The 21,995-nt window shown below is 37.5% G+C and overlaps 2 protein-coding genes across 8 annotated transcripts in view; one reads left to right on the top strand and one right to left on the bottom strand.

Annotated features, from left to right (window-relative positions):
• Dap3 (death associated protein 3) overlaps positions 1-10,087 on the bottom strand; it is a 36,121-nt gene extending 26,034 nt beyond the window's left edge. For 2 of the 5 annotated variants that reach the window (XM_077791091.1, XM_026404959.2), the window contains exons 1-2: positions 8,925-9,091; positions 1,484-1,634 (exon numbers count right to left, since the gene is read on the bottom strand). The gene's annotated coding sequence lies outside the window, so the exon portion shown is untranslated. Of the gene's footprint in view, positions 1-1,483; positions 1,644-8,924; positions 9,092-9,933 lie in introns of those variants that run through there. The other 3 variants (XM_026404958.2, XM_026404960.2, XM_026404961.2) reach the window with 3 other exon arrangements.
• The window catches only part of Ash1l (ASH1 like histone lysine methyltransferase), a 175,692-nt gene continuing 163,126 nt past the window's right edge, over positions 9,430-21,995 (top strand). The window contains exon 1 of one of the 3 annotated variants that reach the window (XM_077791088.1): positions 9,430-9,458. The gene's annotated coding sequence lies outside the window, so the exon portion shown is untranslated. Of the gene's footprint in view, positions 9,459-9,978; positions 10,062-21,995 lie in introns of those variants that run through there. The other 2 variants (XM_026404956.2, XM_077791090.1) reach the window with 2 other exon arrangements.

Raw genomic sequence — 21,995 nt, forward strand, 5'->3', positions numbered from 1 at the left:
AAAGTTTGGCAGTTTCTCAAAAGGTAAAAATGGAATTAACAGATGACCTTGCAATTCCACTCTTGGTTATATAAGAGAAATGAAAATATGCATACACAAAACTTGTGCACAAATGCTCACAGGAGTGTCATATACATAATGGCCAGAAAGGAGGAAACAACTTAAATGTCCATCAACTGATATAGCTGTACAAGAAAATGTTATTTGGCAATAACAAAAAATGGAGTTCTGATACATGTTGTGACATGGAAAAACCCTAAAAACAAAACAAAAAAAGAAGACAGTCAATGAAGAAGATATATAGTATGATTCCAATTATATGAAATGTCCAGAATTGGCTTATTAATCATATAATTGAGTAGTGGTTGATAAAGGATTGGGTGGGGGGAGAAATAAGGAGTGACTGCTGCCACAATTCTTCTGGGATAATAAAAATGTTTTAAGAGATGGGGATGTTGTTCATTGGTAGAGCACTTGCCTAGCATGCACAAGGCCTGGGTTCAATTCCTAGCACTGCATGTGCACACAAACGTGTGGGCATACATACAAACAAAATCTAGGTAAAAATATTCTAAAATTAGGTAGTGGGAATGGTTGAATACTTCTGTGAATATACTTAGAAAAGAGTGTATTTTAAGGTATGTTAATTATATCTTAATAAAGCTGTGATTTAAAAATGTTGTTAGTTAGCCATATTAAAATATATAACAGTAGTAGCAGTTAACATACATGGTTAATGTGCCGATGTAATATATATCTTACATATTAAATTTTTTTTTAGTTGTAGACGAACAATGCCTTTTTTTATTTATTTATTTGTATGCAGTGCTGAGGATCGAACCCAGTGCCTCACACATGCTAGGCAAGTGCTCACCACTGAGCTACAGCCCCAGCCCTTACATTATTTTGTTACAGCATCCTCTGAAGCACTATTTTAGTGACTGCTGTATAAGGAGCCACAAAGAACTCAAAAAGTTAAAACAATAACTATTTATTACTGTGTACAAGTTTATAGCTGTAGGTTATCTGGTTAATTTTTTGGCCCTGGGTTGATTTGGTGATCTCTGTTGGACTGGAGAGGATGACTGATTTTGATCCATACCATCTTTCATCCTTTAGCTGTGTGGCCTACACTTGTTCTCACAACAGTGACAAATTAAAGATCCAAGAGAGCTAAATGACTTATGGCCTCTTGAATTCTAGGCTCCAAATTTGTAGAGTAACACTTCTATTCTTCTATTGAAGCCCCTTTGCTAGGCCAACTCAGAAAAAAGACTGCCTCTTAATGGAAGGAACTACAAAATTACCAATTTTCTGACACAAAAAGCATAGTGCGACATAGAATACATAAACATGATAAAAGAAAAATTGTTTCCTCTACTTCCAACATTTCTGACACCAAATGCATGGGTCTTCCAAACCAAGCAATTCTCCAATTCTCTGTGGACACCAATTAATTAGATGTTCTACTCACACTATTTACCTTCAGATCCCACCAGTTAATAGCTTTGTTCTGTAAGACTGCTCCTCACTTCAGAAGACAATCACAAGTAATGGGTTCCAAGGTTATCCATGCTTCTGATTTGGCTACATACTAGGGATTCCCAGGACCCTTCTTCAAGTTTGATAATTTGCTAAAATGACTCAGAGAAATCAAGGGGAAAAAATACTTATGTTTACTGGTTTATTACAAAGGATACGATGAAATGTACAAATGAACAACTAGATTAAATATACAAGGATCCTATTGCAAGAGCTTTTGTACCCCTGGAATGTAGTGTGCATTCCTGGCTTGTGAATACTTTTGCTAACCTGAAAGCTCCTACCCCTATTTGTTCAGATTTGTATAGAGGCTTCGTCATTAACTCAGTCTATAGCCCCATCTGGGGAACGGGTTTGAAAATTCTAATCATGGTTTGTTTTTTCTGGTGACCAGCCAACATCTGGAAACTATCCAGGAATTCAACAAAAGTATTCTCATTAAAACAAAAGATATTCCTACCATTCAAGAAATTCTAAGGAATTTAGGAACCAGCTCAAAGACCAGATACGGGAACAAAAATCGCTCCTGGCACCCCTCCCTATTACTTAGGATATTAGAAAGGTTTTAGAAACCGAGTCAGGAGCCAGGAGTAGTGACCAATATATGTATTCTTATTCTGTTTACAAACTGGAAACTGGACTCAAGAGCCCACGTTCTGCATCACTGTACTGTATTTCATCTAGGCAACTTCAATCCTTGATTTGTGCAGCTGTATGTGGAAAGTGATCTTAGTAAAGAAAGAATAACTGAGTTAATAAAATTCATTTAAATAATTATGAATCTAATTTCAGTTTGTTGAAAAATTTTTAATAGAATTTTTATAAGTTTATGGTTTTGAACATTTATTTCTAAAGTTAATTAGACAACTAAAAGCTGTTCTGAGGGGCTGGCAATACAGCTTAGTGGTAGAGTGCTTGCCTAGCATGCATAAGGCCCTGAGTTCAATTCCTAATACTAAGGGGAAAAAAGGTGTTTTGATAAAATTTTAAATCAGAAATTATGGAATGGTTGCAGTTTCCTACCTGTTTCAGCATCCAATAGAATTTGGCTTCTTTTTTGACAACACACTATTAAAAATCTTTTTTCTTCTTGGTGAATAATCACAAGGACTTATATAAGCCCCGACCTATATACCTCCAGCCCCACAGACTTAAAAATCTTGAGCCACACAGATAGCTGTTAACCATTTGTAATTAGTTAAAAAAAAACTTTTTTAATTAAAAAAATTTAAACTAAGGCAGATGTGCTGACACAACCTTTAATCCCAGTCACTTGGGAGGCTGAGGAAGGAGGATCACAAATTTGAGGTCAGGCTAGACAATTTAGTGAGACCCTGACTCAAAATTAAAAGTGCTGGGGATGTAGCTAACTAGCAGAGCAACCCTGGGTTCAATCCCCAGTAACCACCCCCACCACAGAAATCAACCTTATAGATACAATGACCGTATATTCATCATTTAGCTTCTTCAATGTTAACATCTAACATGATCATATATCAGAAATAAGAAATTAACATTGGGTAGCCAGGCTTAGTGACACATGCCTATAATCCCAGCAGCTTTGGAGGCTGAGGCAGGAGGATCGAGAGTTCAAAGCCACCTCTGGAATGGTGGCAAAACTCTAAGCAACTTAATGACACCCTAAGTCTAAAAAAAAAAAAAAAATGCAAAATAGGGCTGGGGATGTGGCTCAGTGGTGTACCCCCCAATTAAAAAAAAAAAGAAAATAGAGAAATTAATATTGGTACAATACTATTAACTAAACCACAGGCTTTATTTGGAGTTTTCTCAGCTTTTGTGTTAGACTTTAATCAAAGACCCCATATATGGTGATCTTTTTGTTCTTCTAAATCTATCACCAACATATTACTTACAAAAAAATTTGTGAAAACTATAAATTTGAAAAAAATATATTCTTTTTTTTTTAAAGTACTATTGGTGGAGTGAGGCTCCACCACCTCTTATTTATTTATTTATTTATTTATTTTTTAAAGAGAGAGTGAGAGAGAGAGAGAATTTTAATATTTATTTTTCAGTTCTTGGCGGAGACAACATCTTTGTTTGTATGTGGTGCTGAGGATCGAACCCGGGCCGCACGCATGCCAGGTGAGCGCGCTACCGCTTGAGCCACATCCCCAGCCCCGAAAAAATATATTCTTAATGAATTCATACAAGTCATTCATACAACTAATAAACAGAATAGAGTCTGCAGCATAGCCTAGATCAGTGGTTGAAAACTGTGGTCATATATTAGTTATACCCAGGTATGATTTAAAATTTCTGATGCTGAAATTGTATCTCAGACTAGATCAATCAGTCTCTGGGAGTGTGACCCAGGCATCAGTTTTTAAAGGTCCTTAGCTCATTTAGTGTACAGTCCTCACTGAGAACCTCTGGACAGGTGTCAATGGTTAAGAGAATTTCAACCATTTAACTAATCCATAGTTTTTGGGTATGGTTAATCAATTAAACATTCACTATACATTTCTCCAAAAAACCATAGGGAGAGACAGTCAAGTACCTTACTTTCATGAATGAAGACATAATACAAGTAATTAGATTCTTTTTATCTGCCACTCTAGGAATTCTAACAAGAAAAATATATTAGTCTGTCATGACTTTTCTTCTACTGAAACCAGACCAATTTCCTCTGTTAGTAATTTTTGAAATTAGTGATTCTAAGCTAGGGTGATTTAGGTTTTCTCTCCCTAGAACATTTGGCAATGAATATCAAGGTACACTTCAGGTTATCAAAAGTGGAGGATGGGAGGGGGTGTCCTACTGGCATCTAATGAGTAGAGGCCAGGGATGCTGCTAAACATTCTACAATGTACAAGACAGTCCCTCACAACCAATAATGACCCAGTCCTAAATGTCAATAGTATTGAGGATTAGAACGACTGTTCTAAATCTTGAGTCCTATAGGAAAAATTTGGTCATAAGACTAATCTCATTGCTTTCATAACTTCAGTTAAAAAAAAAACCAATTTGTAATATTGAATTTTCTAATCTTCAAAATATTTATTTCCCCAGGTTTGGATTCCTAGAGCAACGTTAGGACTATAGAAGTAAAGGAGTTCTGAAACATAGTAATGATAAACTTCAACAGTGTAAACTTCAAGTTCTCAACTCTGTACCTCTAGGTGGTTTTGCTAGGAATGACACAGATCTAGTTTATAATTTTGATAACAATGCAAATGATGATGTAAGCATACTATCTCTTCTAATATGTAAAGCAAGAAGGAAGGAAATACATGGGATTGGGATTGCTAAAGAATATTCTGGATATTCCCCAACAAACTGAACCTAGTGTTTAACTCCAGGCTATATTTCAGAGATCCCTAAACACTTTACAAAAAGCATATTAAGCATACACATGCCCAGGGTTAATATCTCAGAATTGTAGGGCTCACTGACATACCTAAACAATAGCAGCTCCATGAGACCTTGCTTCTAAATAAAATATAAAAACAGGCCGGAGATGTGGTTCAGTGGTTAAGCGCCTCTGGGTTCAATCTCCAGTACCAAAACAAAAATAAAAACAAAAACAAAAACCAAGTAAACAACAACAACAACAGCAAAAAAAAAAAAAAAAAAAAAACCCAGTAAATGCAGGAATAGGGAATATCTCCTTTGACTTCTTTCTTCTAGTTTAAAGCATATGGGAAAAAAATTCCAAGGAATCCAAAAACATTAAGTAACTATGATAGCAACAGTTAACACTGAACATCTTTTATGTGCCAGTCACTGTTCTATGTGTTTAATATGAGTTAATTAATTTATCTTTACAACAATCCCACAGTGTAGGTGCTGTTATTATCTCCAATTTACAGATGAGGAGATGTGGGGCAATTGTAGCAGAATGATTACTGTTGGGATTTGAAACCTGGCTTTCCCATTTAATAGCTGTATAACCTTGACCAAGTTTTTTAAACTTTTGTAGATCTGCTTCTCCATTTATAAAATGAAGATAATGTTAGTTTCTAAATATAGGATTCTTTTAAGGGTTCAGTGACTTATAAATTACAGTTTACAATTACTACTAAGTCAAAATTTACATAGCCACCCAGTGAAATGTTAAGCCTTGAATCTAGGCAGTCTGGGGCAATATTTCTGCTTTGTAGGCAGTCATCTAAGTGATGAGTAAAGTCTTGGTATCCAAACAAAAACTTCAAAGTTCTTCCTTTGTTAAATGTAAAGTTATTTATATTCTCTTATGCCTATATAGTATTTACCCACAATTTATCATTATATACTCAACCCTATATAGTCAATTCTATTCTTCTAACATTTGAAATGTTACTTACAAAGTTAATATCAAAGAAGGTTTCCTGGGGCTGGCGTTGTGGCTCAACAGTAGAGCGCTTGCCTAGCATGTGTGAAGTACTGGGTTTGATCCTTAGTACCACATAAAAATAAGTAAATAAAATAAAGCTCTGTATCTATCTACAACTAAAAAAAAAAAGTTTTCCTGTTTGTCTATATTGGATTTAGACTCAGCAAGGAAGCACCATGAAATAAATATTTCTATCCTAATGGGCAAGTCTAAGGTGTTAGCTTAGCTAACACCACTGCAGTACAGCAGTATAAAAGCCCTGTTGTGGATTTGGGGACTTAGCCCAGTGGCCAAGCTTGCTTACTATGTTCAAGGCCAAAGAAAACAAAGCCCAGTTGCCTATTTACAGCTTGAGGACTGATGTCAGTAAGGAAATATTGGAAACCTAGGTAGCTATGCTGTTCATCACTTTGAAGAAATTTCAGTTAAACTTCATTTTAAATAAAAAATCCACAATCGGGCTGGGGATGTGGCTCAAGTGGTAGCGCGCTCGCCTGACATGCGTGCAGCCCAGGTTCGATCCTCAGCACCACATACAAAGATGTTGTGTCCGCCAAATACTAAAAACTAAATATTAAAATTCTCTCTATCTCTCCCTCTCTCTCACTCTTTCTTTAAAAAAAAAAAAAAATCCACAATCCAAGGCAGACTATTTTGGAGGTTATCCATGATTTGGCTACCATAACTTATTAGTTTCCCATTGTTCCTATAACAAATTACTACAAAGTTAGTGGTATAAAACAACAAAATTCAGAAATTCAAAATGAAAGTGTATTAGGGTTGAATTCTTCCCCAGAGAGTATAGACAAGAGTCTTTTTTTCTTGCCTTTTCTAGCTTCTGGAGCCTGCTTGGCTCCTGCCTTCCTTTTATTCTCAAAATCTGCAATGGCTGGTTCGGAGTTTCTCTCACATTATATCATTCTGCCACGGGCTCTTCTGTCTCCCTCTTCTAGCTTTTATGAATTTGTAATTACAGCAGACCTAGCTGGGTAATCCAGGATAATCTCCTTAATTTAAGATCATCTGATTAGCAACCTTAATTCCATCTGTATCCTGATTTCCCTCTTGTCATGTAATCTAGTTCACAGGTTTCAGGGATTAGTATGTGGACACATCTGAGGAAACTATTATCTGTTTCTCTATCTTTATATGGTCAAATAATCCAAGGTTAATTCATTCTGTGAGGTCATTTTATTGTGCATTTAAGATGTATTTTAGTCTCCGAAAGACTCTGAGATCTGTAGTCATACTTAGCTGACAATTCATGAATCAGTATAATAACTGAAAGCTACTGATCCAGAGACCATAGCTTTTTTTTTTTAATATACAGGTGATACCATTATTATTATTATTTTTTTCTCTGTAGCAAGTGCAATTATGCTGTTGACAAGAAATTTTGCATGAAAGCAATGAGGTATGGTGAAAAAGTCAGGTTTTTAAGAGACAGGCCTAAAGGCCAAATTACTTGATTTCTGTGAGCCTCAAGCTTCTCATCGCTGACAACAGGATTATCTATCTCAAAGGTTGTTTATTATAAGGATTAAACAGGAAATATGTTCTCTTGGCATGACATTCCAACAACATTAGCTCTCATTCTCCTCTCTGGTATTTTAATTTTTTTTAAAAAAACATTTTCTTAGTTATACATGGGCACAATATCTTTATTGTGTTTATTTATTTTTATGTGGTGCTGAGGATTGAACCCAGGGTCTCACATGTGCAAGGCTATCGCTCTACTACTGAGCCACAACCCCAGACCCTGGTATTTTAATTTTTAACTTTCATTTTTAATATCTCCATGACTTGTTTTGCAGCAGAGTATAAACAGTATGCAAAGAAATGTAAGACATAGTCTTTGCTTTCAACTAAAGTTGTCAGTAGCACAATACATTTGAATACATGAAATGAAGAAAGATGAGTTTAAGCCTAGGTGGGCTCCATGAATCAGCTGGGATTTGTCTAGGAAAAATATATAATTAAGTAATTAAGGCTGCTTTCTCCTTAATTTTAAAAAGAACAAAACAAGCAAACAAAATCTTATCCATATATTGTTAAGGGAGAAAATTTAAAGCTATTTGAATTTTAGAGCTTGAATGGGCCTTTGAGATCAATCTAGCAGGGATTTTCAAATTATTCCCTGGATCTCTCCACAAATGTAAAGGGAAGGAAACCCCCTAATTTATTTTGCTTTGAGTAAAACCAAAAAATACTAAACTTTGGAATTACATATAGACTTTTAGTCAAATCAGTCTCCTGAATTCAATCATGAAAATGTCAGTGCAATTTTGATAAACAAGTAATCGGTAGCCATAGAATCCTACAGGCTTGTTTTACATTATTTTATTAACTATTTGGAAGGATATAACACAAACTACCAATTGCGCTCACAAACCTTATCAACAGCCCTATAAAAGATAACATAATAATACTTTGCATTTCCCCTGTGCCTAGGAGCTAATTGTATTTTACATATATTAGCTCACTATTTTATAGACCAACCCTGAAGGTACATTTGGAGTTAAGCTAATTTTATGTTCAGTTTTCGATAACAAAAATAATAACTTCCTGGGGGCCACACAAAACATGGAAGCTCATTTCCAGAACTTAATCAGAAACAGCTTCTTCTTTCTTTTTTAAATAATTTTTAGTTATTGATGGACCTTCATTTTATTTGTATGTGGTGTTGATAATTGAATCCAGTGCCTCATTCGTGCTAGGCAAGCGCACTACCACTGAGCCACAACCTCAGCCCCAAGAAACAGCTTCTTTATCCTTTAATATCAGGCTATCGAACGTATCTGAAGACGCACAATTTCCGAGGAGGACTATAAGGCACAATAACGTAGCGTACACTAGTTAGGTGAAATTCGAGAAATCTAAACTGGGTTAAGAACATCAACAAACAGACCCTCGCGCCAGATCTTCTTGGACTCCAGGTAGGCAACACAGAGCTGGACAGGAAGGGCGCCGGCCCTACTGGTCTCACTCCCTACCTCATGGAGGTTTGGAATTTGCCTAAACCCCTTGCGCGGGTGCATTGCCTCACCGTGAATCGAAGATCAGTTCCCCTCACGCGGTGACTGCTACTCACTACCAGCAACCGAAGCGCTTGTCCCGCAACTGCAAAGAAACCTCAGGTCGTCTGGCAGGAAGCTACTCAATGCGCAGCCGTCGCGGCCTCCAACCACTGGTCAGCAGAGGGGCGCTAGGCCGCCTCCGACCCGCTCACCGTGGCCAGCAGAAGTAAGTGATCAGCCAGCCTCGGCGCCGCAGCGAGGAGCCCAGGGAAGTGGGTAGTTTCGTAGGTCATTGCTATCCTCTCAGATAATCTTGTCTTAAGAGCAACCTCTACTTGCCTTTCCCTGTCCTTTTCTCCCCCGTCCTTGCAGTTAAGAATGGAACAGTCCCGCGGGGGGGATTGTGGGAGGCGCACGCGCGAGGGGTGGAGGGTGGGGGGGGCCGGAGGCGGCGGCGGCGGCGGCGGCCGTGGCGGCGGTTGGTGGCCGTGGGGGCGGGGAAGGGGGGAGGAAAGAAGAGGAGGTGGAGGAGGAGGAGGAGGCCTGGGCTCGCGCCGCCGAAGGTACGCGTGAGGGCCTGCGCCACAGCCGGCTTGACAGGGGCCAGGGGTTGTGGGGGACCGCGCGAGAAGGCGCCCCTGAGCGAGCGCGTTAGGGCTGGTAGGCGCGCGGGGCGGCCGAGGTGGTGGTTGGTGGGAGCAGCGAACGACGAGACCAGATACACTCATACGCGTGCCGACGGGCGTGCGCGCTCGGCGGCCGGAGTCAGGTTGGGGGGAGCGGTGGGGAGAGCGCGAGGAAGGAGGAGTGGGAGGCGGGGGGGGGCACGAGGCGCCCTTCGCCTGCTCCCTCCTGAGGAGCTGCCGCCGCCGCCGCCGCCGCTCTGCCGCTGCCGCCGCTCCCGCCGCCATTTTGGGTTCGCTTTGCGGAGGGGGAGACGATCCCCTTCTCGTTGCGGGACCCGCCTCCCCTCAGTTTTCCTCCTTTCGCCCTACGCCTTTTCCTTCTCCTCTTTCGCATTTCCGCCACTCCGCTTACCCTCTGACCGCCTCCTGACAAGCAGGAGAGATCCGCTGTGGACTAAGGGAAGCGGAGGCGCCTGGCGGCCACCCCCTCTTCCCCACTTCCCTGCACTCTCATCGTTCTCGGCCTCGGCCTCTGACACGGTGAGTAGAACGGTTTGGGCAGGCCTCTGGGCCTAAGCACTCTCTCGGCGGCTCCGTCCTGGGTTTCCTGGGATCTACTGTCATCTCCCGGACCTGGATCTCCAGGAGAGCGGTAGTAGGGATGGGGGAGGGGAGAGGAGGGCAGGGGATCCAGAGCCTACCGGGAAGTCCCTCCAGGCGGGGGTAAAGGGGTGTCCCTGACAGGCGGGCTCCCGACTTGAGGGAGGGGGCGGGAAAGTAAGCCAGTGGAGGCGGAGCTGCCCGTGCCCCTGACAGGTTGTGTGGATCGGCACGGTTGGAGCATCTCCCGAAGTCCCGTTTGTGCTTGTTCAAGGGACATGATCTTCAGAGGCAGTTTACCTGTATGGCAAGGTCTGGGGTGTCCCTGACACGCCGAGCTGTATGTAGGACCGACAGAACGGTCCCACTGTTAGAAGTTTAGTAAATGTCACTGGTTAGTTTGTACATGGAAAGAGATGTTTTTGGTTCAGAAGACAGATGGTCTGTTGGTGTATAGCGGCTGTGTTTGTGTGTGTACGCGAGGATGGAAAGTGCTCCGGAAGAGTTTGCTTGTGTTTCTGAAAGTGTAATGGAGTTCCCCTTATAAGTTAGCTCATTTTTAAAATAAATGTTGGGATGTTCCTTGCAGGTTGATAAGTGTGTGTGTGTTTTAGAGTTGGGGAGCACGTAATTACCTGTCGAGAAAGAATAGTTATGGCATTATTCTAGACAATAAAGCGCTTTAGTGTGGGGTCAGAGGTGGGGAGAAACTTAGTATGGCCAGTTGTGGTCTTAGGAATAGTTTGTGCCTTTTAATGATTGATTGGTAGGTACTAGGTATTGAAGCCAGGGGCGCTCTACCACTGAGCCCCATCCCCAACCTATTTTATTTCTCATTTTGAGATGGTTTCGCTAAGTTACCTGGACAGGCCTCGAACTTGTGATCCTTCTGCCTCAGCCCCCTGAGTCGCTGGGATTACAGGCCTAAAACAATGCGCCCGGTTAGTTTGTGCCTTTGAATGAATTTTGTAAATGTAAACATCTTTAACAGAATTATTAGTCTAAGACTATAAGGATGGGTGACCTTTTTTGTTGATGTGGGTTTATAGTAGCACTTTATATTAGTATGAGGAGTTTACATTTAGAATGATTTTTCATTTTATTTGTCATTCTAAATTTCTGTAAAAATGGTGGAATAAATATTTTGTCCCATTTTACAAAAAAGGAAATTGAGGCATAAAGGTAAGTTTTCCTAGGTCACTTGGTAAATTGGTGACAAAGTTGGGAGTATAACTCAGATTTTTGACTACTAATCCAATAATATATTCACTGTATTATAATTAATCTAGAGATCTTTCTTGGCAAATATGAGTATGTTGGGAAAATAGGGGAACCTGTGACTGGTTGGATAGGCCAATAGTGTCAAAACACATATATGAAATATATGTTTTCCTTGCCAGCCTGACCTGTATAAAATGGGTATCCATGACTATATTGTTTTGTGTTTATGGAGAAAGCAGAGCATTTCTGATACTTCAGAGTGTATGTTTGAGGGAAGGATGGCTTTCACAGCCTAACATGTACCAGAACAGCTTCAGGGGTGCTGACAGTTTAACTTTGTTTTTTGGTACTGGGGATTAAACCTTGCAGCAAGTGCTCTGCCACTGAGCTTTACCTTCAACCAGACAGTTTATCCTCTTTCATTCATTCAACAAATATTTGTTGAGTTTATTCAATAAATGGTTCCTGCCTTTCAATGAGAATAATGAAGATGCCGTTGTTGAAATAGCTTGTGTGCATATGAGGGTAGTTGTCTTGACAGTCATATACACTGAGTTGAATGAGCAGACAAGTCAGTGTGGAATTGAAAGCAGAAAATTTTTAAAAGTCTATTCAGAGCTGTATTGCAAACCTGTAACCCCAGCTACCCGGGAGACTGAGGCAGAAGGATTGCAAGTTAAGAGTCCAACCTAGGCAATTTAACAAAACCCTATCTCAAAAAATAAAAAGGACTGGAATGTAGCTCAATATAGAGCATTTACCAAGCATGTCCCAGTACCTCAACAAACAAACAAACAAAAAACTATTTAGTTTGGAGGTAATTTAGGTCTTCTAGACAATTTAATGTGGAAGAGTATGGAGTATTTAAAATCCAGGGCATCCAGTTTGTAGTAGAGTGTGTCTTTGGCATTTTCTTTTGGCATTTATGAGTAAACTGTTTTTGGGAGTTGGAATTGTTGATATATGTACTTCTGGATATTGGAACTTCTTGGCTGGGTTGAAAGAATTCTTCGAAAGACAAATTTCATAGTAAGGATCCCCTCTATGAATAAGAGGGAAGAATGCTTGAACTATGTCAAATGAATTGTGTTCCTTTGAAATGCATTGATATACTAGATTAGTGGTTCTTAATTTTTTTTGGGGGGGGTCACAGGTACTTCTGAGCATCTGATGAAAAACCTCACAATTGAAAAAGAGCAAAAAAAGTAGTTTTGTTAAGCAGTACAGTATTGGTATGAGTTTAAGGTGAAAGATTCTGTGGTAATATTTGAGCAGAATGGAGAGAATTTCAGGCTGTTTTTGTAGGAGAAACGCATAACTGACGTCTGAGAAAGTAGGGGAGGAGAAGTGAATCAATCTTGTATAATGATTACTAATTGAACATTGTAAGAGCATAAAGATCTTCAAAGAAGATTGGAGGGAATACAAATCTCAAACAAGTAGACATTTTATCTAACTTAATGATAACAAAGGGTATGATGCTAAAGGGCAATCACTTTTTAAGCCTCGATTTAGAGATTTAAGTTAATTTTATTTGTGTGTATGTATGTGTTTGATGGAAGAACGTTAGGTAACTGTAGAATGAAGATAGGATTTTTTTTTACTTTATCAAACATTTCTTCTTCAGTTTTGATATCAGTTAAAAATAAATTGAAATAATGTAGACCACTTAATGTGATGTAATGCATTCTTAAAACATTGTTACTTGGAAAAAGAAAAGAAAATTACACTAACAAGTGTATTGTCCAGAACTAATGAGTTATTAAGAGTCTTTAGTTATGGCAAAATCCAAACAAAAACAAGAAATTCCTTCTACTTGTGTACTTATTTATGTGTTCATTTATTCAGTCAACTTAAAGTTTTTCCAGTGCTTCCTTGATGCCCATTTCTGCTTAGTGGTAGAGAAAAGATGTTTAAAAAAAAATTTTTTTTTTTTTTTTTTTGGTCTCTCAGAGTTCCCAGTCTAGAAAGAGGAACATTTTAACTAACATTACAATACACTGTAATCATTTGTTCACAGTGGAAAGAAGAGAAGGTTATTAAATCTGAAGGGAGAAAGGAAAGGTTAAAATAGCTTCCTACAAATGGAAAGATTCAGAGTTTAAAGGATAAATGAGTTATTCAGTAAGGCTCAAAGAGGGCAGTCTAAGTAGATGAAGAAATCTGCGAAGGTATAAAAATGAATGTAACGTAACAGATGAGTTTGATATGATTTGGATCAGTAGTATATTTTCAGCTCAATTTTATGATTTCCTGTATCTTTGTACTGATAAAGATGAAAGATGTTCAGCATATTTCACTCATACAAAAACAGTATATTGTTACAGCTAAAGATAATTTCTAGCAAAGATTAAAATTAAAAAAATATTTAGTTTTACTCTGGAAATTCTTGCTGGAATATGCCCCACTTCCTCAGAATGTTAGTTAATCCAGCTTTGATTTTAATAGGTATCTAGTTAAATTGAAAATATATGAAATATGGCAAATTTCCCCTTCATTTGTTGAGAATCCCAGATAGTGATTAAGATTATGGATTCTGAAATCAGATTGACCAAGCTTAAATCTCAATTTTGCTAATTTATTGACTGTATAATCTTGAGCAAAGTCTTGTGGTCTTTGATTTCCCTGACTGTAAAATGATGGTAATGATTATAATACTTATAGCATAGAGTTGTTGAAAGATTATGTGGGCAAATGGTTTAAAGTGCTTTGTATAACGTATGTCATGTACCCTTAGAGCATAATACATATATGCTATTTTAGTTATTTCTCTTGTTTCCTAGAAAGATAATTTATCAAAGCTGATTACTTCCTTAGTATTTATTTTCTGTTGGTAGTAAGAATATATAAATACATTTATGAAAGTATATATAAACAACCTCCTAATGTATATATACTTTTTTTAATTCTCATTTTTTAGTGTACTTTTAAATCTTATTTTCCTTACATATAAATTCTAATTTTATATTTTTCTCACTTAACTTCAGCCTAGACTTTTGTGTGGCTTCTATTTACTTTTTTTATCTGCTGATCAAATCAAGTATTTGTTTTGAAAGTGTACAGGAATGTATCTTGCTGTGTAAATTTCATGGGTGGAAAACCTGAAGTCTTTGAACTAAATTGGGTTGGTTTTGACAGTTCTCTTTTTAAAGATTATAAGTGCTTTCCTTTATTTATTTATTTTTTTAAAGAGTCAGTGTATTATTCTTCTAAAGAAGATGTTATTCTTCTTCTAAAGCAGAATCCCTCTTTTTTTAAAAATATATATGTATTTTTAAAAAATATATATTTTTAGGTGTTGATAGACCTTTATTTTATTTATTACCTGCAGTGCTGGGAACCGAATCCAGTACCTCACACATGCCAGGCAAGTGGGCTGCTGCTCAGCTCCAGCCCCAGAATGCATCTTTTTCATTAAAAAAACACTTCATTTGATTCAGCAACAAGACCAACATGTATTTATTGATTGCTTATTATGTTCCAGAGTCAATTGCAGGCTGATGAAGCAAATAAGGTTGCTGCTCTATTTTAGGAACTTCATAATTTGTGCATTTTCTTTAATTCCCTTTTCCATTGCTGTAATCTACTGCTTATGATCGTATTATGTGTGATTCAAGCAGTAGATTTGGATTCCTGAAGGAATGTCCTGGGATATGGTTGTTTTTATGCTAGAACAGATCAATTTTGGCATGAACATCTCTTTCTGTTAGAGGAATACTTACTAGGTGCCTATGTTTAGTCTGGTAGTTCATTGGACAGTTATTCTTTTGGGGTATAGTGGTTTATGTCTTTTCAAATAAAAACTAGCATTTTGCCTCCTGTGCCTGTGACAGAAGGAACATTCATTCATTCATTCAGTAAGTATTGATTGTGTAATTACATTGTGCCAAGTGCTGTTAATCCTAGGGAATCTAACAGTGAATAAAACATTAAAATCACTGTCCTCATGGTTGTTGCTTTCTAATGAGTAAGAGATGTTAAATAAATGCATATTATATCATAGCAATTTATTGATAAGGGTTACGTAAATGTAAGAAGATAAAGATATGTTAGGTGATTAAGGAAATTATCTGAGCACTTGATTTTTGGGCAGATATAAAGTGATATGAAGGACCCCAAACAACTCTTGTGGCATAAGTTCTAAGACAGCAGTGAAAGGTCTGGGATTGTGGCTCAGTGATAGAGTGCTTGCCTAGCATGCATGAGGCACTGGGTTCGATTCTTAGCACTGCATATAAATAAATAAAGGCCCACTGACAACTAAAAAGTACAAAAAAAAAAAAAAAACCCCAAAGAATAGAAAAGGACTAAAATGATAGGAAATAGGTAAAATAGGTAGCCAAAGTCTAGACAATACAGGATTTAAGTACTTGCTTAGGTGTTTAGTTTTTTAATTCTAGTTTGTTTTGTTCATTTGTTTTTGGAGATGAGTCTCCCTACATTTGTTGCCAGATTGGTCTCAAACTTATGAACTCAACTACTCAAGTGATCCTCTTGAATAGTTGGAACTTAAGGCATATGCTACTTTGCCTGGCTAATAGGATGTTCTTGGGAGATTTTGAGCAGGAAAGTAAGTGACTTGATCTACTATATAAACTTTTAGAAACGAGAGTGTCGCAACCAGGGTGTCTAGTTTGGAGGCTTTTGTGATTGTTGAGGCAAAAGATGAATTGTTGAGGCAAAAGTGAACCTAGAATGTTGTTTAGTGAGATGGATTTAGGAAATGTTTTGAAAGTAGTAGAGATGATAATTTGTTGATGGATGTGGGGTTTGAGTAAGACAGGCCTTACTCAGGGCCTGAGCAATTGGATACCATTTAGAGATACTGGTAGAAGCAAGTTGTGGGGAGTGCTGAAATTAAAAATTTGGTTGAATATTCCAAGATTTCTATTAAGCATTTAGGAATGAGCTACTGAATAGGCAGTTGAGATACTGGGTAGGTAATTGGATGTACAGGTCTTTAAGTCAGGGCAAATATAAATTTGGGTGTTTAGTGTAGTAACGCTATTTAGAGCCATGAGACTTGATGATTACCTGGAGAGTGAGTATAGATTGGATTCAAGAGATGAAGTTCTTAAAACTGAGTTGTGGGGTGTTCTTAACACTTGAAGAATCTTATCAAGCCTACTAAGACTAGAAGAGAATCTTGATAATTTTAGGAGTAATACCTTCCTGGCTAAGAAAACTTAATAAATAATTAGTCAAGATGTAGATATAGAGACAAAAATAAAATGGAGACAGAAGTAAAATATATGTCAAATAGCTTTGTGACTCAGCAATCAAAACACTTTTTTTTTTCTTTTAATGTGAAATCAAGAACCTGAGTGGTTGGGTACAGTGGTGCACACCTGTAATCCCAGCAGTTCTGGAGGCTGAGGCAGGAGGATAAAGTTCAAAGCCAGCCTCAGCAAAAAGCAAGGCACTAAGCAACTCAGTGAGACCCTGTCCTTCAATAAAATACAAAAAAAAAAAAAGGACTGGGAATGTGGCTCAGTGGTCATGTACCCTTTTTTGGTACCCTTGTACCAAAATGAAAGAAAAAAAGAACCTGAGTGAATAATCTCTGCTTGATTACTCTGAGAAAGTGGTGAGAGTGGTTGGTTCATATCTTCCTGTAAATCCATTGTGGAGGTCCCCATGACATAAAAGAGATAAATACAAGTTTATAAAATAGTGAATGAGATATCAAAGCATATGAAACTCTTTACCCATGAACACAAGGACTATTTTTGGTTTTGAAAATGTATAGATCAAGCTGCCTCCTAATTTCATAGCCCATCATTTAGATTTAAAGAATTCAGTTTTCATATATGGACCTATGTGTTAACACATATAATATCTAGGATACCTTTATAAGATCAAATACTTACAAATGTTAGGGGCTTAGTATAGTTTATAGGTTGACTACATATTTCAGGACACATTTTCTCATTGTGGATAAGTTTCTGTTTAAATGTATTTACGGTATTAGAAATTAAAAGGAATAGAAATAACAATTAAACATGGTCACAGCAGATAGATCATTTGTTGTTGATAATTTAAAGAATTTCAATATTTATTTTTTCGTTTTTGGCGGACACAACATCTTTGTATGTGGTGCTGAGGATCGAACCCGGGCTGCACGCATGCCAGGCGAGCACACTACTGCTTGAGCCACATCCCCAGCCCTGTTGTTGATAATTTAAAAACCCATTAGAAGCTGGGCACAGTGCTTGAATTTGTAATCCCATTTATTCTGAAGACTGGTCCTGGAAGATCACAAGTTCAAGGCTAGTCTGGGCAATTTAGCAAGAAAGACTGTCTCAAATTAAAATAAGGGCTGCATATGTGGCTCATTTGTAGCACACCCTTGGGTTCATTCCCCAGTACTGCAAAAACAAAAAAAGCCTATCAGAGATCTTCTTAACAGAGGATCTCTTGTTTAGTACACTACCTCATATTTGCCAGTCCACCTCCACTTTTAGGAAAAGAAAGGGGCCATCTGTTGAATTGGCACTATGTGTGAGAGTCTGGTGGTTTTGAACCCTGTCAGTTCAGGAAGAGAAATTAATCTAGAACATTGAGGGGAAACATTTCTGGTAACAATGTATTTTCCAGTGTTTATATCACTTCTTGTTATTTTATAGAACTCAGGGAATTAGGATCTGTATCACATATGATTTCTTTTTCTCAAGTCAGAGTTAAAACTATCAGTTGGGTACTTTAGAGAACTAGTTCTCTTCCAAGTAAATGAAGAGAAGCTTTTGTACCCTTTCCCAGGTATCCTTAAATAACACTACCAAAAAATTTCTGAATAGTTTGGAGGCAGTTGGCTTAAGTAGAACTGAGATTTGGTTAAGGGCTGGGGTTGTGGTTCAGCGGTACAGCGCTCGCCTAGCACTTGCGAGGCCCTGGGTTTGATCCTCAGCGCCTCAGCACCACATAAAAATAAATAAAATAAAGGTATTGCATCCAACTACAAAAACAAATATTTATTTTTAAAAAACGGAGATGGCTAAGACCGTATTTAAGGTTCAGATAATCTCCAGAAATATTTCTAGATGAATCTGCTCCACGAAAGTTCAGAAACTGTTCATTGAGACTTATAACTAGGTGATTTTAAAAGGCCATTTCCTTGTTTTTGTTCTAAGTGTTCCATTTTAAGGCCACTTTAGAAGCTGGCCTTAAAGACAAAAGATATTAACTCTACTTTTGATGTAGTGATGGGTAGTCATGGATCTCATTAGGAATATGATAAAACCTTTGTACCCTTTCCCAGAAGTAAACACTTGCACAAAAATTTTTTTTTTTGGTATATAATTTAAGGAGATTCACTGGCACATTTGGTTATAGGCCAACATTCTTTGTTTCACAACTACTTCATGCAAGTTATGGAAAGACAGTTGCATCTGTTCTTCAACAGATAACTGCTCTTAAAAAAGGAATGCACTGGGCTGGGGATGTGGCTCAAGCAGTAGCGTGCTCGCCTGGCATGCATGCGGCCTGGGTTCGATCCTCAGCACCACATACAAAAAAAAAAAAAAAAAACCCCAAAAAAACAAAGAGGTTATGTCCACCGGGGGAAAAAAAAGAATGAACTCATGTAAGGAAGGTTAGTACTTAGAGGAGGTTTAAACAGATCTTTTCTGGATTGTTATCTGACTTTTCCGTTTGCTATTATGGTAAATCAGTAATTTTTGGAGAATTATCAGTTAAAGCAACAACTCATTTCCGTCCCCCATAGAATGGCAGGTAGTTGAGAGTATAAGGGAAGTAATTATTCTCCAGAATTGGTAAAGTGGCAGCAAAGTGATCATCATTCATCTGAATCCTACTCTTACTGGCTTCCTGCCTGTAGTTACCTGTCCTCCTTAGCTTATACTCCATACATTTCTGTAAATGCTTTTTCTAAATCCAAACCTAGATCCCATTATAGGGATCAGACTCCTTAGCAAAGCTCTATGAGATCCTGCCTACTCTTTGGCCTTATGTCTCTGTATTCCAGACAGGATTCATTTATATATGCACAACTTGCATATTGCTCCTAGAGATATCTGTCTGCTAAGGGAACACACTTACCCATCTTCAGAGACAAAATTCAGGATGATGCTGTGAAGTCTCATTTCCCCTCTTTTGATGAACATTATGCACTAATTTCTCTCGAGCATGTACCTATGAGATTGCTGGTCCACAGGGTAAGCTTATTTATTTATTTATATCAAAAAAGAGTTGGATTTATTCAAGTGAGTAGGAGAAACAAGGGCAAGAGGATACCCAGTAGGAGTTGTCTATTTTTATCTTTAGTAGATACTGCCAGTTTTCAAATTGATTGTATGACTTTATAACCAGGAATGTATAGGTATTCTTTTACATTACTTAACAACATTTGATGGTGTAATTTTTTTTTTTCATAATAGATATTCTTGTGGGTGATCACTGTAGTGTCGATTTACATTTCCCTGAGGACTGGTGATTTGGAGCATCTTTTTTTTTTTTTATTTTTTTTATTCTGGGGATTGAACTCAGCACTCAACTACTGAGCCACACCCCCAGTCCTATTTTGTATTTTTTATTTAGAGACAGGAACTCACTGAGTTGCTTAGTGCCTTGCTTTTTGCTGGAGCTGGCTTTAAACCCAAGATTCTCCTGTCTGAGCCTCCCAAGCTGCTGAGATTACAGGCATGCGCCACCGCACCCAGCTTGGAGCATCATTTTTGAACTTCAGACATCCTTTTGGGGAGTACCTGCTCTTAATATACATTCTGAAAGCAGTTCCTTCTTCAGGTGTATGCATTGTATATGTCATTATCCAGTGTGTGGCTTGCCTTTTCATTCTTGATGATGGAGCCTTTTGATGATGTCTTTTTTTTTTTTTAATTCACCTTGTCTTTTTTTTTTTCTCTTTTCTTTTTTGTGATGAAGGGGATGGAAAACAAAGGTACTGTACACAGCTACAGATACAGCTCTTTTTATTTTTATTTTTTTTGAGACAAGGTCTAGATAAGTTGATGAGGCAGCTTGAACTTGTGATCCTCCTGCCTTAGCCTCCTGATATGCTGGGATAATAGATGCCACTGTGTCTGACATTGTCATTTTTTTTTCCTAAATAGAATGGTTTTTAAAAGTTTGTCCAGGGCTGGTCTTGTGGCTCAGTGGTAAAGCGCTTGCCTAGCATGTGTGAGGCACTGGGTTCGATTTCTCAGCACTGCATGTAAATAAATAAATAAAGGTCCATCGACAACTAATAAAAAATATTTAAGTGTGTCCAGAAGGATTTGGATTATTTTTCCCAATTTCATATAAATATAAGCAAAACAAAATTTTGAAAGGTACATATATGATAGTTTTAATGGATTTTTAATTATAAAACTAATATAAATTTTGTAATATGAAAATTTATATACATTTATCTTTCAAAGGTTTCTCCGTCAAGTAACCAATATTTATATAATCATCCATACTTTTTTTCTTGTGTGAGTGCAATCCATTTGGGTTTTTCCTATTCCATAAATATGAGACCATGCTTTTTTTTTTTTTTTTTTAAAGTTGAAAATAGCAGACATAGGGGATGTAGGTATAGCTCAGTGGTAGAAAACTTGCCTAGCATTCTCAAGGCCCCAGATTTGATCCCTAGCATCACAAAAAGAAAAGAGAAAGAGCAGACAAAGGTATTTGTATGTATTTTTGTATATGTATGTATGTGTATGTATATATATATTTTTTTTCTCTGAGATAGTCTCAAAAGTCAAATTACTTTGCAGTCAGCGTATATAAAATTTAAAATGTAATAGATTAGCTATTACTTTCCAGAATAATGGTGGCTATTATTGCCTGTTTACGCACACCTTGCCAGTGTTAAATGCTATTAGTCTGAAATTTCAGCTGAACTCATGAAAAACTCTTGTTTTATTTATTTATTTTGGTACTGGGGATTGAACCCCCCTGAATGCTAGGCAAGCACTTTACCCCTGACACTTTACATTGTCTCCTTCACTGTTAATGAGGTAGGTGGTACATCTTTTTATATTTCTCCTCATTATTTCTCTTTTGAAATTGTCTGTATATATCTCATGTAAGTATTTTCTTATTTATTAATTTATAAAAATAACTTTGTATCTTAGAGTTAGTCCTTTTTCATATATACTGTGTTTTCTTCTTCTCTGTCCGTTTTTTTTTTTTTTTTTTTTTTTTTTGGGTGTCCTGGGGATGGAACCAGGGCCTTGTTCATGCTAGGCAAGTGCTCTGCCACTGAGCTACATCCCCAGCCTTGTCTTTGATTTTTGTTTAAAATATCTTGGCATATGGAAATACAATACTTTTCTGTAGTGAAATTTGTCAAGATTTTCTTTTGTAGACTTATTTTAGTTTCCTGATTTGTTTACAAAGGGTGTCTCTACTATAGGCTATAGAAATGTTAACACATATTCTTCAAATACTTTTGCGTGGTTTTAAATACATGAGAGAATTATTTTTGTTTATGACATAAAAGAATGGGCCTAACTTTACTTGTATTTAATGGATAGCCAATTGTATTTGATGTGTTGTAACGTATATCAAATAAACTAGCCATATTAAAATCTATTAATCGAAAATGGTTTTCACAGGGCTGCTGCTCCTCTATATTTGCTTTTATGCAAATAAAAGTCATTCCTTTTACAAGATGCTTTATTTTGG

Source organism: Urocitellus parryii, chromosome 11 (genome assembly GCF_045843805.1).
Source record: "Urocitellus parryii isolate mUroPar1 chromosome 11, mUroPar1.hap1, whole genome shotgun sequence".
Lineage (NCBI taxonomy): Eukaryota > Metazoa > Chordata > Mammalia > Rodentia > Sciuridae > Urocitellus > Urocitellus parryii.